General features: G+C 47.9%; 2 protein-coding genes across 2 annotated transcripts in view; one reads left to right on the top strand and one right to left on the bottom strand.

The window, feature by feature from the left end:
- TMEM243 (transmembrane protein 243) overlaps positions 1 to 2101 on the bottom strand; it is a 53213-nt gene extending 51112 nt beyond the window's left edge. The window contains exon 1 of the mRNA XM_063926922.1: positions 1958 to 2101. The gene's annotated coding sequence lies outside the window, so the exon portion shown is untranslated. The remainder of the gene's footprint in view (positions 1 to 1957) is intronic.
- Positions 2102 to 2164: 63 nt separating this feature from the next.
- DCLRE1C (DNA cross-link repair 1C) overlaps positions 2165 to 15510 on the top strand; it is a 221405-nt gene continuing 208059 nt past the window's right edge. Inside the window, exon 1 of the mRNA XM_063926920.1 lies at positions 2165 to 2189. The gene's annotated coding sequence lies outside the window, so the exon portion shown is untranslated. The remainder of the gene's footprint in view (positions 2190 to 15510) is intronic.

The raw sequence follows: 15510 nt of genomic DNA, 5'->3' as shown, positions 1-15510 counted from the left end.
CAAGTGTATGTTGACACATGAAAAGGTTGACATGGATTTTTTTTACTGTTTTTGGTGACATTTTTTCCGTTACATGACCAGGAACCCCAATTAGTGTACCGCGTTCCCTTGCATGGCTCGCAAAGGTGCCTCGCGCAGGTTACCGTTCCCAATCGTAGTCCACGTGGATGGTAAAGTATGTGAAAGTGATTTTTTTTTTAAAGCCATGTCGACCTTTTCATGTGTCGACCAATAGTTGTCGACCATCCAAACGGATACCGCCTGTAACATGACAGGATCTAGCTGACTGGCATTCTTTCTCTCCAGGCTAATTACATAGATCCCTAAGAGGCCTCAGCATGTACTGAATATCCAACACCTGGACTAGACTAAATATGTGTAGATTGCAGGGGGTATATGTGTTACAGAAGTACCAGAAACTACTCACTGAAGCTCATTTATGAACATGGAAAGTCATGTGGGCAGATAAAATGCATGAGCAAGGAAAGCAGCTAAAAGACAGCTACAGAGCGCTATGCACACACTGTGACATTCCAATGTTTAACGTGATCTGCATAAAACTGGAGATTAACATACAACAGTCTCAATGAGACTACTTACGTGAATAAACACTATACCAACTGTTTACAGGTACCACATTTTATTTACATATGTCAGCAACAGAGCTACTTTTCCTTATGCTGTTTCACCTTTCCCTTTATATCTCATAACAGTAAAACAAGGCAGACACTAGATGTTACTGCTACACACATTTTACGTGATGAGGTTTAATCAACCATAATACAACTGAAGAGTTTTAAAGTTGCACTATGTACTCTGAAGTACTGAGGATTGTACATGTACAACATGGGGCTGATACAGACTTGAATGTACACCTGTGTTGGTAGACTATCTTGCATAAATGTACACTGTGCATGCTCTGAAAGTGAGTGCCCGCAGAAACAAGATTTTTAACACATTCCGATTAATGACCAGAGAGTAGGAATGGCTATTGGTGGTACCATTGGTGGATAACCTCATTTGTATATAACCCGATTGGGAACCACTGGTGGTTTCGCCCACTAATGGTCATCCCTGTTCTATTACGCACAGGGCAGTGGGTCAATCAGAGATGGGGGTGGGGCTTTGCGATTGCACGGAAGGGGGACTAGGGGGTTCATGCTGATAATGCAAATTCATGCTGATGATGATGTGTAGTAAACCTGATTCATATATGACGGTGATCTAAATACATGTGCTGTTTCTTTTGAGCAACGTACATCCATTTTACTTATACCAACGGCCGTCTTATCCGCATTGTAGGCCCTGGGCAAAGTAATGCACTGGGGCCAATACACACCCATTCATGAAATCCAATTAAAAAGAATCAAAACATGCCCCTCCTGCGGTCCTGTGCCATCTCTTCGTATGCTCCCATAAAGTAAATTGTTGTCAGCACTGAGATTGGTGGATAGCTCCAGTCACCCACCCACCAATAAGCATGCTGGTAGCTACTCATTGCCTGGGTGCAGGCTGGGAGGCAGGTAGAGAGAATGCTGATGCCTGGCAACTCCATGACCACCACCTGCCCCTGCTCGAAACCCCTAGAATTGTGGGGCCCTATGTAAGCCAGAGGTGCTTTCATTCCCCATGCAGTCAGCTATAGTAAAGGGTGATGACTGGGTGGCCAGCCTGTAGTGCACAGGGAAAGGGCTCTGGAAAGAACACATATAACTACTGTATTGCCATAGTCACTGGCAGCAGCCACCTCACCGACCAATAGCAGGTGTAACCCTCCGCCTGCCAGGACAGCCTGTGCACGCCGCCAGCTACGGCTGGGGGGCAATAACGCTCCGCAGTGCCCTCACTTAAGTGTAACTGCGTCTCTATGCACCGACAACAGCCGAACAGCTTTCCTCGGTGCACCCGCCGTACTGCCTCCTCCAGCCCGGCGCAGCACCCCCTGATGTTATCTCACCTGTAACATCCCGTTAGCACGCAGCACACAGCGCGGTAAGTCAGCCCCGGCTGCGGCACACAGTTACCCGGACAACCATGACCAGCACAACTCTGGAGGGGCAGCGACTGAACATAAGTCTGCGCATGCGCACTCGTGCCCATCTTCACCTATTGGTGAGACGTCAGTGTCGGCGGCGGGCAGTAGTGACACGCCCATCCAGGCGTCAGCGGCGGCGCCGGGAAAGAGATAGGTAGGAACTGAGGCGGCGGCAGGGACACTCCGGGCAGGAGCAAATAGTGTGTGTTTCCAGCTGGTGGCCGCCGGCTCTTTGGCTGAGGAGGCGGCGCTACTGGTGCTCTGGGGCGCTGATGTGTTTTGTATCTAAAACGGAGTAATGACTGTTTCTTTCCTTGCAGGTTACATGGTTGTGGTGCGAGCGTGACTGATGTGAGATGTGTATGGCCACTTTGCTTAGGCATCTATCGGCTTTTATTTTAATATGGTGTATAATAAGTACGGAAATATTTAGTAAGAGCCTAATAGACTCTTGGGGTGGATTCAATTAGCCGCAGGGTTTACCCTGTGACTAATTGATGCATTAAACCTATTCAATTAGTGGGTTAACCCGCGCAAGTCCTCAGGGGTCAGAGTGAACTTTGCAACTCCAGAAGCTGCAAGGAAAAAGCGTAAAATTCCTCCCCCCAAAAAAAAATCAGATGCGCATGGGAATAAAAACCACAGTGATTATGCAGTTTCGCAAAATCAGTGGTTTTCTGCACGTGAATACCAATTTTTGGGTGCAGGAAAATGTCTGTTTTATTGAATAGCCTTACCCTGTGACGCAGTGTTTTTTGCCAGAAATTACCAGTGGGGTAAACCCCACAGCTAACTGAATTCCCCCTTGGAGGTCAGTACAGTTAACCGCACCTGATCTTGTCCCTGACTCATCTTTGTTTTATGTGCAACCCAAACTGTGCCCAACAAGTGGGGCTCATCATCCACTCTGGAAAAGGTGATTTTATTTTAATCTAACTTCCCCACTGGTATGGGTGGCAGATGGGGAAAGTTGCATGAAGTGCTGTCGTTTATCACATGGATGCCAATGGCTCTATAATCAATGTAAATGTAATTTACAGAAAGTTGTGGACAGGGACTTTTAAACCTCAGTATCTTACTCACGATATAACATAAAAGGATAGGAGCGCCCTTGTTTGATAGAGGAAAGGTCCCTCTTTTGAACTTTGTGCCCCAATACAAATGTTTGCAGCAAAAGCTCTTTCCCCGACCTACAGTAGCATCCATAAAATCAGGAAAACGCAAATTGAAAGAGAGGTGTTCAAATGATGCAGCCCTCTTATTAGTTATTGTCTAGTCACCATCGGCCAATACAGGGCATTTTTGAGCCCTATCCCTCCCCATAATGAGGCATTCCTTTCTTTGAAATGAAGCAGACTGTTCGCAGCTATTTACTCAGCACTGCAGAAATAATAGGATTTTAATTACCTACCGGTAAATCTTTTTCTCGTAGTACGTAGAGGATACTGAGAATCCATTTAGTACCATGGGGTATAGACTGGTCCACTAGGAGCCTTGGGCACGTTAAGAATTTGATAGTGTGCGCTGGCTCCTCCCATCTGTGCCCCTCCTACCAGACTCAGTCTAGGAAACTGTGCCTGAGGAGATGGACATACTTTGAGAGGATAGATAAGAAACGTGGTGAGATTACAAACCAGCACAGAGAACAATAGGAAAGCCATTCTTACCAAACTTGAAACATGAGCAGCAACAGCTGAACAAACCAGAATACTTAACCAAGTAACAGTGCAGGAAGAATGAAGCACCGGGCAGGCGCCCAGTATCCTCTACGGACTACGTGAAAAGGATTTACCGGTAAATAATTAAAATCCTATTTTCTCTTACATCCTAGAGGATACTAGGAATCCATTTAGTACCACGGGGAAGTACCAAAGCTCCCAAACTGGGTGGGAGAGTGCTGAGGTTCCTGCAGAACTGATTGACCAAACTGAAGGTCCTCAGAGACCAAAGTATTGAACTTGTAAAACTTTGCAAACATGTTCGAACCTGACCAAGTAGCTGCTCGGCAGAGCTGTAAAGCCGAGACACCCTGGGCAGCCGCCCAAGAAGAACCCACGACCTAGTAGAGTGGGCTTGTGCAGATTTTGGAACCGGCAAGCCTGCTGTGGAATAAGCATGCTGGATAGTGAGCCTGATCCAGCGTGCAATAGACTGCTTTGAAGCAGGACACCCAATTTTATTGGGATCATAGAGAACGAACAGTGAGTCGGATTTTCTGTGACGAGTTGTTCTCTTTACATACACCTTCAAGTCCTCACAACATCCAAAGACTTTGAAGTAGCAGAGGTGTTCATCACAGCCGGAACCACAATAGGTTGGTTGATGTGAAAAGCGGACACCACCTTAGGAAGAAATTGCTGACGTGTTCTGAGTTCAGCTCTGTCCCCATGGAAAATTAAGTAGGGACTCTTGTGAGACAACACCCCTAGCTCCGACACGTCTTTCTGAGGCCAAGGCCAACAGTGTGACGGTCTTCCACATAAGGTACTTTTTGTCAACCTCCTTTAACGGTTGAAACCAGTCTGATTGGAGGAACTGCAGCACCAAATTGAGGTCCCAAGGTGCCGTGGGAGGCACAAAGGGAGGCTGGATGTGCAGAACACCTTTCAAGAACGTCTGGACCTCAGGGAGAGAAGCCAATTCTTTCTGAAAGAAAATAGACAAAGCCGAAATCTGGACTTTAATGGAGCCTAGGCGTAGGCTCACATCCATTCTGCAGAAAAAGTAAGAGACGTCCCAGATGAAATTCCACCGCAGAATATTGTCTGCTCTCACATCAAGAGACATACTTCTTCCATATACAGTGGTAATGTTTAGACGTGCCCCCCTCTCCCCCCCCCTGGCTTGGATCATAGTCTGGATGACCTTGTCAGGAATCCCTCCTGGCTAGAATCAGCCATTCAACTTCCATGCCGTTAAACGTAGCCACGGTAAGTCTTGATATATAAACGTGCCCTGTTGCAGAAGATCCTTGCGAAGAGGTAGAGCCCACGGATCTTTGATCAGCATCTCGAGAAGATACACGTACCAGGCCCTTCTAGGCCAGTCCGGAGCAATGAGGATTGCTTGAACTTTTTCTTTTTTATTCTCTTTAGAATTCTTGGGATCAGAGGAAGTGGAGGAAACACGTACACCAGCTGGTAGACCCATGGAGTTGTCAGAGTGTCTACCGCTACTGCTTCTGTGTCTCTCGACCTGGAACAAGATCGCTTGAGCTTCTTCTTGTAACGAGAGGCCATCATGTCGATCTGTGGATATCCCCACCGACGTGTCAACCACCGGAACACCTCCGGGTAGAGTCCACACTCCCCGGGTGCAGGTCGTGTCTGCTGAGGAAGTCTGCTTCACAGTTGTCTACTCCTAGAATGAAGACTGCCGATAACCCCATGGCGTGTTTTTCCACCCAGAGAATTCTTGACACCTCTGACATTGCTGTTCTGCTTTTCATTCCATCCTGTCAGTTTATGTATGTTACCGCCGTTACATTGTCCGACTGGACTTTAATGGCCTGATTCTAAAGTATAGATGAGGCCTGCAGAAGGGCATTGTAGATTGCCCTGAGTTCCAAGATGTTTATTGGAAGGACGACTTCCTGACTTGACCATCTTCCCTGAAACTGCACCCCCTGGGTGACTCTTCCCCAACCTCTGAGGCTTGCGTCTGTGGTTAGCAGAACCCAATTCTGAATCCCGAACCGCCGACCCTCGACAAGGTGAGAAGTCTGTAGCCAGCACAGAAGGGAGATTCTGACTTTTGGTGACAGACAGATCCTCTGGTACATGTGAAGATGCGAACCGGACCATTTGTCCAACAGATCCAACTGGAAGGGCCTCACATGAAACCTTCCGTACTGAAGCGCCTCGTAGGAGGCCACCATTTTCCCCAGAAGGTGAATGCACAGATGCATCGAGATCCGGGTTGGCTTCAGGACAGGCCAAACCATCAAATGGATTTCCATAGCCTTCTCCGAGGAAAGGAACACTCTCTGAGACTCTGTGTCCAGTATCATTCCCAGGAAGGAAAGCCTCTGCGTCGGTTCCAGGTGAGATTTTGGTAAGTTCAGAATCCACCCGTGATCCAGGAGCAGGCTGGTTGAGAGGCTAATGCTGTCAAACAACCGCTCCCTGGACTGTGCCTTTATCAGAAGATCGTCCAGGTACGGAATTATGTTCACTCCCTGTTTGCGGAGTAGAAACATCATCTCTGCCATCACCTTGGTAAAAACTCTCGGTGCCGTGGAGAGACCAAATGGCAGGGCCTGGAACTGGTAGTGGCAGTCCTGCAGTGCAAACCATAGATAAGCCTTATGAGGTGGCCAGATCGGAACGTGAAGGTACGCATCCTTGATATCCACTAGGAATTCCCCCTCCTCCAGATCTGAGATCACCGCTCTCAGAGACTCCACCTTGAATTTGAACACTCGTAAGTACGGGTTAGACGACTTGAGGATCAAAATCGGTCTTACCGAACTGTCCGGTTTCGGTACTACAAACAAGTTGGAATAATATCCCTTGTCTTGCAGATGAGGTGGAACTGGAACAATGACCTGAGTCTGTACCAGTTTTTGAATGGCACTCTGTAAGGTTATACTTGCTTCCTGTGAAACTGGTAAGCCTGATTTGAAGAATCTGTGAGGTGGGAACTCCTGAAACTCCAGTCTGTAGCCTTGGGAAATAAGATCTATGCCCCAGGGATCCTGGCATGATGTTGTCCAGATGTGACTGAAAAACCTTAGTTGAGCTCTCACCTGCCAGTCTTCCAAGCATCAGAGCTTACCCGCAGTAGCTTTAGAGATCCATTTGTCTAGTTTCATCTCCAAATAAAGCCTCTCCTGTGAAAGGTAGGCTTTCCTGGAGTCCGCAGTCCACTGGCATAGCCATAAGCCTCTGCGTGCTGACACTGCCATAGCAGTGGTGCATGCATTAAGCAAGCCTATTACTTTTATGGCTTCCACCATAAAGTTCACAGAGTCCTGTATATGTTGCAGGAGTAAAATAATCTCCCCCTGAGACAAGGTACCTAACCCCTTAATTAGGTTACCCGACCATTTTGCGATGGCCTTAGTAATCCACCCACAAGCTATAGTGGGTCTCTGGGACACCCCAGAAGCTGTATACAAAGTTTTGAGTGCATTCTCATTTCTACGATCAGCCGTGTCTTTTAGAGGGGCTGCACCAGGAACAGGCAATACAATTTTCCGTGACAGCCTGGATATTGATGCAGCCACTATCGGTGAATTTGCTCATTATTTCCTATCCTCTGGAGGAAAAGGGAAAAGATGATCTCAATCTTTTAGGGGTTTGTAATTTCCTATCAGGATTAACCCATGGTTCCTCAAACAGGGTATTTAGTTCCTTTTGACTCAGGAAAAGTGGCTGAGGATTTATTTTTTTATAAAATAAGATTCCTCAGATTACTCTGTTACCTTATCAGGAATATGCAGAACTTCTCTGACAGCTTGTATGAGAGCCTCTATTCCCTGTGACAGAATAGCCCCCCCCCCCCCCCCCCCCCTTCTCTGAGTCCACCTCCCCCTCCTCGTCTGACCCCTCATCATCAGAGTCAGACTGCAGGGTATGGGCCAAAGGACGTTTTTGCGGACAAATGGCAGGGGATTGAGACGCTGGTTTGGGTATTGAGTCTCTGTTCATACACTCAGTCATCGATTGTCTCTTTCTCATTGCTAAACAATTTAGTAGAAATATTGGAAATCATTCCCCTATTGGAATCCTGCCAAGCTGTCTCTGCCCCGCTAGCCTGGGAGGGTGCACTGCACTGAGTACACTGCAGTGAACCCGCTGGCGAAGAGGAACACTGTGCCTTACATGAAACACACTCTTTGTCTGACATACTGTGACAGCACACACATACAGGAACAGGTTAAATGCACACAAAGAGACCTTCAAGAGAGACACAGATATAGCCTGGAGCCAGCACACAGCACCACTACTGCTAATGCCAAGCTTAGCCATGTTGCAGGCTAAGTACACAGATTGGGGACTTTGTACACTACTAAGCGCTCCCCCCTGCTATGACCCCCTGGTACCGCTGAGGTAATCTGGAGTCTCTCTGGAGGAGCTGCGCGTCCCTGTCAGTCAGCGTCTGTGTCCACTGCAGAGGGAAAATGGTGCTGGTGAGCTGCTGGATCTGCTCTTAGTGAAGCCCCCCCCCTTTAATGGCGTGCGGTCTCCCTGCTTTTTTATACTGGCTGAGGTAATTTTAGTGCCTAAAATGGAGTCAGCCCCCTTTTACGTCTGTAATGCCAGTCTGGGTACTGTGTACACACGTAGTGTACTTAGACTCCGTTCGCTCACTCAGAAGCGGTGCGTCTGCACTGTGTCTGGAGATTCATCCGCCTGCTGTAGAAACCATGCGTCTCCGTACCCTCATGCCGCCATAATGGCCGGCGACCCGCTAACCGGGACGCTGGCTTAGTACTCGCCACTCTTCTATCTTTTGGCTCTGTTAGGGGTGGCGGTGTTCTGCGGGAATGTACGCTAGCCGTGGTGGGCTTGCGAATAGTTCCCTCAGGAGCTAGTGTCCTGTCAGCAGGGAATGGGACCATTAACCCTTCAAGAGGTTGGCCCGTTCCTCCTCCTAAGGGTGTGTACACACGGTGAGATCCCTGCTATGTTCGATTTTGACTATGCGATTTCCCTTGAACTCCCCCAGATAGCACAGATTGTACAGATTTTGACTGTCTGTGCTTGAGATTTTGTCTATGTACGATTTTGACTAAGTGCCAATTTTAACTATACTTTGTACTAGATTGTACACTAGATAGTCAAGATTGACTTGCCTGCACAGTCTATCTAGCCTTGCGATACCGACCCCACGGGAGCGCGCATCGGGATCGAATCAGTATCACAAGCTGCCTAACTCCTTGAGATATGCACTAACTTTTCATAAGATTTTGACTATATAGTCAAAATCTCACAGATTTATCTCACCGTGTGTACACACCTTAAGTCCCACGAAGCAGGCAGGCTGGTGCCATCTAGCCCTGCCTGAAAATGACAAACATACAAAATAAATTCAGAAAATTCTTCAGGAGCTTCTAGCGACGTGACCGGCTCCTCCGGGCACATTTTCTAAACTGAGTGTGGTAGGAGGGGCATAGAGGGAGGAGCCAGCGCACACTATCAAATTCTTAAAGTGCCCAAGGCTCCTAGTGGACCCGTCTATACCCCATGGTACTAAATGGATTCCCAGTATCCTCTAGGTGATCACCAATGACTTAAACAGTATTAAGAAAAAAAATCCCATATATTGTCAAATTAAAAAGAAGTTCCTACATGTAATGCATGAGCTTTCCTAGTTTAAAAAATGGCCTTATTAAGCTGTGATTTTATACCTACATATAGTAGGGTAATTAGTGTGCCAGAGCTATCCAATTAGCCCCGAAAAGCCCCGGGCGAGGTGCGGGGCAGGGATTTTGTTTTGCGGTTTCTCACTGAACTTGTGTGTTTTTGGGAGGAGAGCTATTTTTTAAAGGCTAATCTAATTGTATAGCCTGTAAAAAATATTGGTGAAACATCAGTAAGAAGTGCGAAAAACGGATGTTGTCAAACCGATGTTTTATCTAAACATAAAATATATACATGTAGGCATATTATAATGTTAGTGGGATTTTTTTTCACAAAAAAATCTGCATGTACAGTAGAATCCTGCTGTTGCAATTTTTGAACAATTAATGCCAAAGAAAGATAAACCAAAATTTGGCAAAAGGAGGGGCTGTCTCCAATATTATCTCTCAAAACAAGAAATGAGCATTTTTGCAGAAAAAGGTTTATGTAAATAGTGTGGCCTCTTTACAAAGTTTCTCCCATGCAGTAGCGGATCTTGCCACGGGCAAGCAGGACTTTTGCCCAGGGTGCCGCCTTCCGGAGGGCGCCGCACCATGGCAAGATCCTCCACTGTGCCCCCCGCTGGTCCCCTGCTGAGAAGGGAACCAGACGCTACGCGTCTAGTTTCCCTTCGTGGAGAGGACCTTTGCTGTGCGGTGCGCGATGTCATCGCGCACTGCACAGCATTGTGGCACAGACGCTAGGGGTCATAATTGACCTCTAGTGTCTGTGCTGTGCTATGGGAGAGACGTGATGACTGACGTCTCTCCCATAGATCCGTGGAGAGAAGAGCGGCGGAGGTCTGCAGCGGTCTGGAATCAGGAGCGGGGATCGTAAGTATACATTTTTTTTCTTTCAGCTGCGCTTCAAGGGGGAAAATGGGGGCGTAACTGACCACGCCTCCATATGAAGCCACACCCCTATATGTTTGCCAGAGGCGCCACAAGGGCAAGAACCGGCCCTGCGTAGATGATACAAGCAAGGGTGACCAGCTAACATATGATGAGGTGGGGTGTGTACTGGGGACAGGTTTTTATGGTATCTGAAGAATAGTTTGCTTTTTAAGAGTCGTGGAGAACAAGCCTTCAGCAAAAAGGTGTACGCCATCCTCATTTCACAATGAGTTGAGCCCTTGGTGGAAAACATTCGAAGAAAGGAATCGTCATTGGACTGTTATGATTCTGTTCCTTATTTCTCTGACGTCCTAGTGGATGCTGGGAACTCCGTAAGGACCATGGGGAATAGACGGGCTCCGCAGGAGACTGGGCACTTTAAAGAAAAGATTAGGTACTATCTGGTGTGCACTGGCTCCTCTCTCTATGCCCCTCCTCCAGACCCCAGTTAGAATCTGTGCCCGGCCAGAGCTGGGTGCTCCTAGTAGGCTCTCCTGAGCTTACTAGTAAAGAAAGTATTTATTAGGTTTTCTATTTTCAGTGAGCTTCTGCTGGCAACAGACTCACTGCTACGTGGGACTAAGGGGAGAGAAGCAAACCTACCTGCTTGCAGCTAGCTTGTGCTTCTTAGGCTACTGGACACCATTAGCTCCAGAGGGTTCGAACACAGGCACCTGTCCTCGTTCGTCCGTTCCCGGAGCCGCGCCGCCGTCCCCCTCGCAGAGCCAGAAGAACAGAAGCTTGAAGACGACGAAATCGGCGGCAGAAGACTCCTGTCTTCATTTAAGGTAGCGCACAGCACCGCAGCTGTGCGCCATTGCTCCCAGCACACTTACACACTCCGGTCACTGTAGGGTGCAGGGCGCTGCGGGGGGGGCGCCCTGGGCAGCAATTGAAGTACCTTTTAGCAATAAAAATACATATATACAGTCTGGCACTGTATATATGTAAAAAACCCCGCCATTTTTTCACACAGAAAGCGGGACAGAAGCCCGCCGCTGAGGGGGCGGGGCCTTCTTCCTCAGCACACCAGCGCCATTTTCTATTCACAGCTCCGCTGGAAAGAAGCTCCCCAGGCTCTCCCCTGCAGTATCCAGATACACAAAGGCTGAAAAGAGGGGGGGCACATAAATTTAGGTGCAAATTTGTATATACAGCAGCTACTGGGTAAACACTGAGTTGTAGTGTAATCCCTGGGTTATATAGCGCTGGGGTGTGTGCTGGCATACTCTCTCTCTGTCTCTCCAAAGGGCCTTGTGGGGGAACTGTCTTCAAATAGAGCATCCCCTGTGTGTGTGGTGTGTCGGTACGCGTGTGTCGACATGTCTGAGGTAAAAGGCTCCCCTAAGGAGGAGATAGAGAAAATGTGTGTGAGAGGGTGTCTCCGTCGACAACGCCGACACCTGTTTGGATATGTGTAAGTGCTGAGGTGAATTTATTGCACAAAAGATGAGAGAACAGACAGGAAATCTACCCATGTCTGTCCCTATGTCGCAGAGACCTTCAGAGTCTCACAATGATCACTATCCAAAATAATACACACTGATATCGACACGGAGTTTGACTCCAGTGTCGACTACGATAATGCAAAGTTACAGCCAAAATGGCTGAAAGGTATTCAGTATATGATTATTGTAATAAAAGATGATTTGCATATCACTGATGACTCATTTGTCCCTGACACAAGGGTACACATGTTACGGGGAAGAAAGCTGAGGTAAATTTCCCTCCTCTCATGAGGAAAAAGGGTGGGAATCTCCAGACAAGAAACTGCAGCTTCACACAAGGAATGCTCAGGCAGTATCCTTTCCCCACCAGGGCCAGGATGTGATGGGAATCTTCCCCTAGGGTGTCACGTTTGCCCAGACGGTAGCACTAGCTGTTCTCAGGGATCCTGCAGATAGCGTGCACATTCTAGTACACTACTCAGACCGGCGATTGTGTCGGCATGGGTTTATAGCGCTGTGGCAGCGTGGACAGGTACCTTATCAGCAGAGATTGAGACCCTAGTATGCATATAGATATATATATATATATATATATGTATATATATATAGATATATACATATTGAAGATGCTGTCTTAAGAGATAGATAGATAGATAGATATATATATATATATATATATATATATATATATATATATATATATATATATATGCCCAAAGAGACATGAGTATACTGGGTCCTGGAGTCAAAGCTATGTCGATTTCTGCTTGATGTGTCCTGTAGAATATGCACTGGACAGATGATGCCGACTTAAGAGGCATATGGAAGGCTGAGGATTGTGTGGAGAAGGGTTCTCGGACCTGGTCTCCGCAGCTTTAGCTGGTAAATTCTAATTTCTCTAACGTCCTAGTGGATGCTGGGAACTCCGTAAGGACCATGGGGAATAGCGGGCTCCCAAGGAGGCTGGGCACTCTAGAAAGATCTTAGACTACCTGGTGTGCACTGGCTCCTCCCACTATGACCCTCCTCCAAGCCTCAGTTAGATTTCGTGCCCGGCCGAGGTTGGATGCACACTAGGGGCTCTCCTGAGCTCTTAGAAAGTTATAGTCTTAGAATTTGTTATTTTCAGTGAGACCTGCTGGCAACAGGCTCACTGCAGCGAGGGACTAAGGGGAGAAGAAGCGAACTCGCCTGCTTGCAGCCGGATTGGGCTTCTTAGGCTACTGGACACCATTAGCTCCAGAGGGATCGACCGCAGGCCCAGCCTTGATGTTCGGTCCCGGAGCCGCGCCGCCGTCCCCCTTACAGAGCCAGAAGCAAGAAGATGGTCCGGAAAATCGGCGGCATGAAGACTCTGTCTTCACCAAGGTAGCGCACAGCACTGCAGCTGTGCGCCATTGCTCCTCTCACACACTTCACACTCCGGTCACTGAGGGTGCAGGGCGCTGGGGGGGGCGCCCTGAGGCAGCAATAAAAACACCTTGGCTGGCTAAAATACCTCAATATATGGCCCCAGGGGCTATATATGAGGTAAATACCCCTGCCAGAATTCCATAAAAAACGGGAGAATAGGCTGCGAAAAAGGGGCGGAGCCTATCTCCTCCGCACACTGGCGCCATTTTTCCCTCACAGCTCGGCTGGAGGGAAGCTCCCTGGCTCTTCCCTGCAATTCTACAGTACAGTAAGAGGGAAAAGAGAGGGGGGGCATTAAAATTGGCACTGTATACAGTATATTATATAAAAGCTATTAGGGACATAACTCAGTTAGTCCCTGTATATATATAGCGCTCTGGTGTGTGCTGGCATACTCTTACTCTGTCCCCCCAAAGGGCTTTTGTGGGTCCTGTCCTCGTTTAGAGCATTCCCTGTGTGTCTGCGGTGTGTCGGTACGGCTGTGTCGACATGTTGAATGAGGAGGCTTATATGGTGACAGAACAGAGGCCGATATATGTGATGTCGCCCCCTGTGGGGCCGACACCAGAGTGGATGGATAGGTGAAAGGTATTAACCGACAGTGTCAACTCCTTACATAAAAGGGTGGATGACGTAACAGCTGTGGGACAGCCGGCTTCGCAGCCCGCGCTTACCCAGGCGTCTCAAAGGCCATCAGGGGCTCAAAAACGCCCGCTCTCTCAGATGGCAGACACAGATGTCGACACGGAGTCTGACTCCAGTGTCGACAAGGTGGAGACATATACACAATCCACTAGGAACATCCGTGACGTGATCCCGGCAATAAAAAATGTGTTATACATTTCTGACTTTAACCCAAGCACCTCTAAAAATGGGTTTTAGGTTTGGGGAGAAAAAACAGGCAGTGTTTTGTTCCCCCATCAGATGAATAAATGAAGTGTGTGAAAGCGTGGGTTCCCCCGTTAAGAAACTGGTAATTTATAAAAAGTTACTGATGGCGTACCCTTTCCCGCCAGGTGGATAAGTTACGCTGGGAGATATCCCCTAGGGTGGATAAGGCGCTCACACAGTTGTCAAAAAAGGTGGCACTGCCGTCTTAGGATACGGCCACTTTAATAGGTACCTGTTGATAAAAAACAGGAGGCTATCCTGAAGTCTGTATTTACACACTCAGGTACTAGACTGAGACCTGCAGATAGTGCTGCTGCAGCGTGGTCGGTGACCCTGTCAAACAGGGATACTAGTTGGAAAACATAAAAACATATTAAAGACGTCGTCTTATATATGGGGGATGCACAGAGGGATATTTTGCCGGCTGGCATCCAAAATAAATGTAATGTCCATTCTGTCAGGAGGGTATTAGAGACCTGTCACTGGACAGGTGATGCTGACTTAAAAAGCGCATAGAGAGCCTTATAAGGGTGAGGAATTATTTGGGGATGGTCTCTGGGACCTCGTATCCACAGCAACTGCTGGGAAGAAATAATTTTACCTCAGGTTTCCTCACAGACAAAGGTACAATCCTTTCGGCTTCAGAAAAGCAAGCGGGTCAAATGGCGCTTCCTTTCTGTACAGAGACAAGGGTAGAGGGAAAAAAGCTGCACCAGTCAGCCTGTTCCCAGAATCAAGATTCTTCCCCCACCTCCTGTGAGGCCACACCATGACGCGGGTGCTCCACAGGTGTAGCCAGGTACGGTGGGGGGCCGTCTCAAAAAATTTCAGCAATTAGTGGGCTCGCTCACAGGTGGATCCCTGTTTCTTTCAAGTAGTATTTCAGGGGTACAAGCTGGAATTCGAGATGTCTCCCCCCCAGCCGTTTCCTAAAATATGCCTTGCTGACAACTCCCTCAGGCAGGGAGGCTGTGCTAGAGGCAATTAATAAGCGGTATTCCCAGCAGGTAATACTCAAGGTGCCCCTACTTCAACAAGGACGGGGTTACTATTCCACACGGGTTGGGGTACCGAAACCGCATGGTTCGGTGTGACCCATTTTATATTTAAAATCCTTGAACACAAAAATTCAAGTTCAAGATGGAATCGCTCAGGGCGGTTATTCCAAGCCTGGACGAGGGGGATTACATGGTATCCTGGGACATCAAGGATGCTTACCTGCATGTCCCCATTTACCATCCTTGCCAGGAGTACCTCAGATTTGTGGTACAGGATTACCATTACCAAGTCCAGACACTGCCGTCCAGACTGTACATGGCACCGAGGGTGTTTTATCAAGGTAATGGCCGAAATGTTGATACTCCTTCAAAAAAAAGGGAGTTGTAATTATCCCGTACTTGGACAATCTCGTTATAAGGGCGAGGTCCAAGGAGCAGTTGGTAGTCGGGGTAGCACTATTTTGGAAAGTGCTACAACAGCATGGT

Source organism: Pseudophryne corroboree, chromosome 6, assembly GCF_028390025.1.
Source record: "Pseudophryne corroboree isolate aPseCor3 chromosome 6, aPseCor3.hap2, whole genome shotgun sequence".
NCBI classification, from domain to species: Eukaryota; Metazoa; Chordata; class Amphibia; order Anura; family Myobatrachidae; genus Pseudophryne; species Pseudophryne corroboree.
This window is presented reverse-complemented; position numbering and strand designations above follow the sequence as displayed.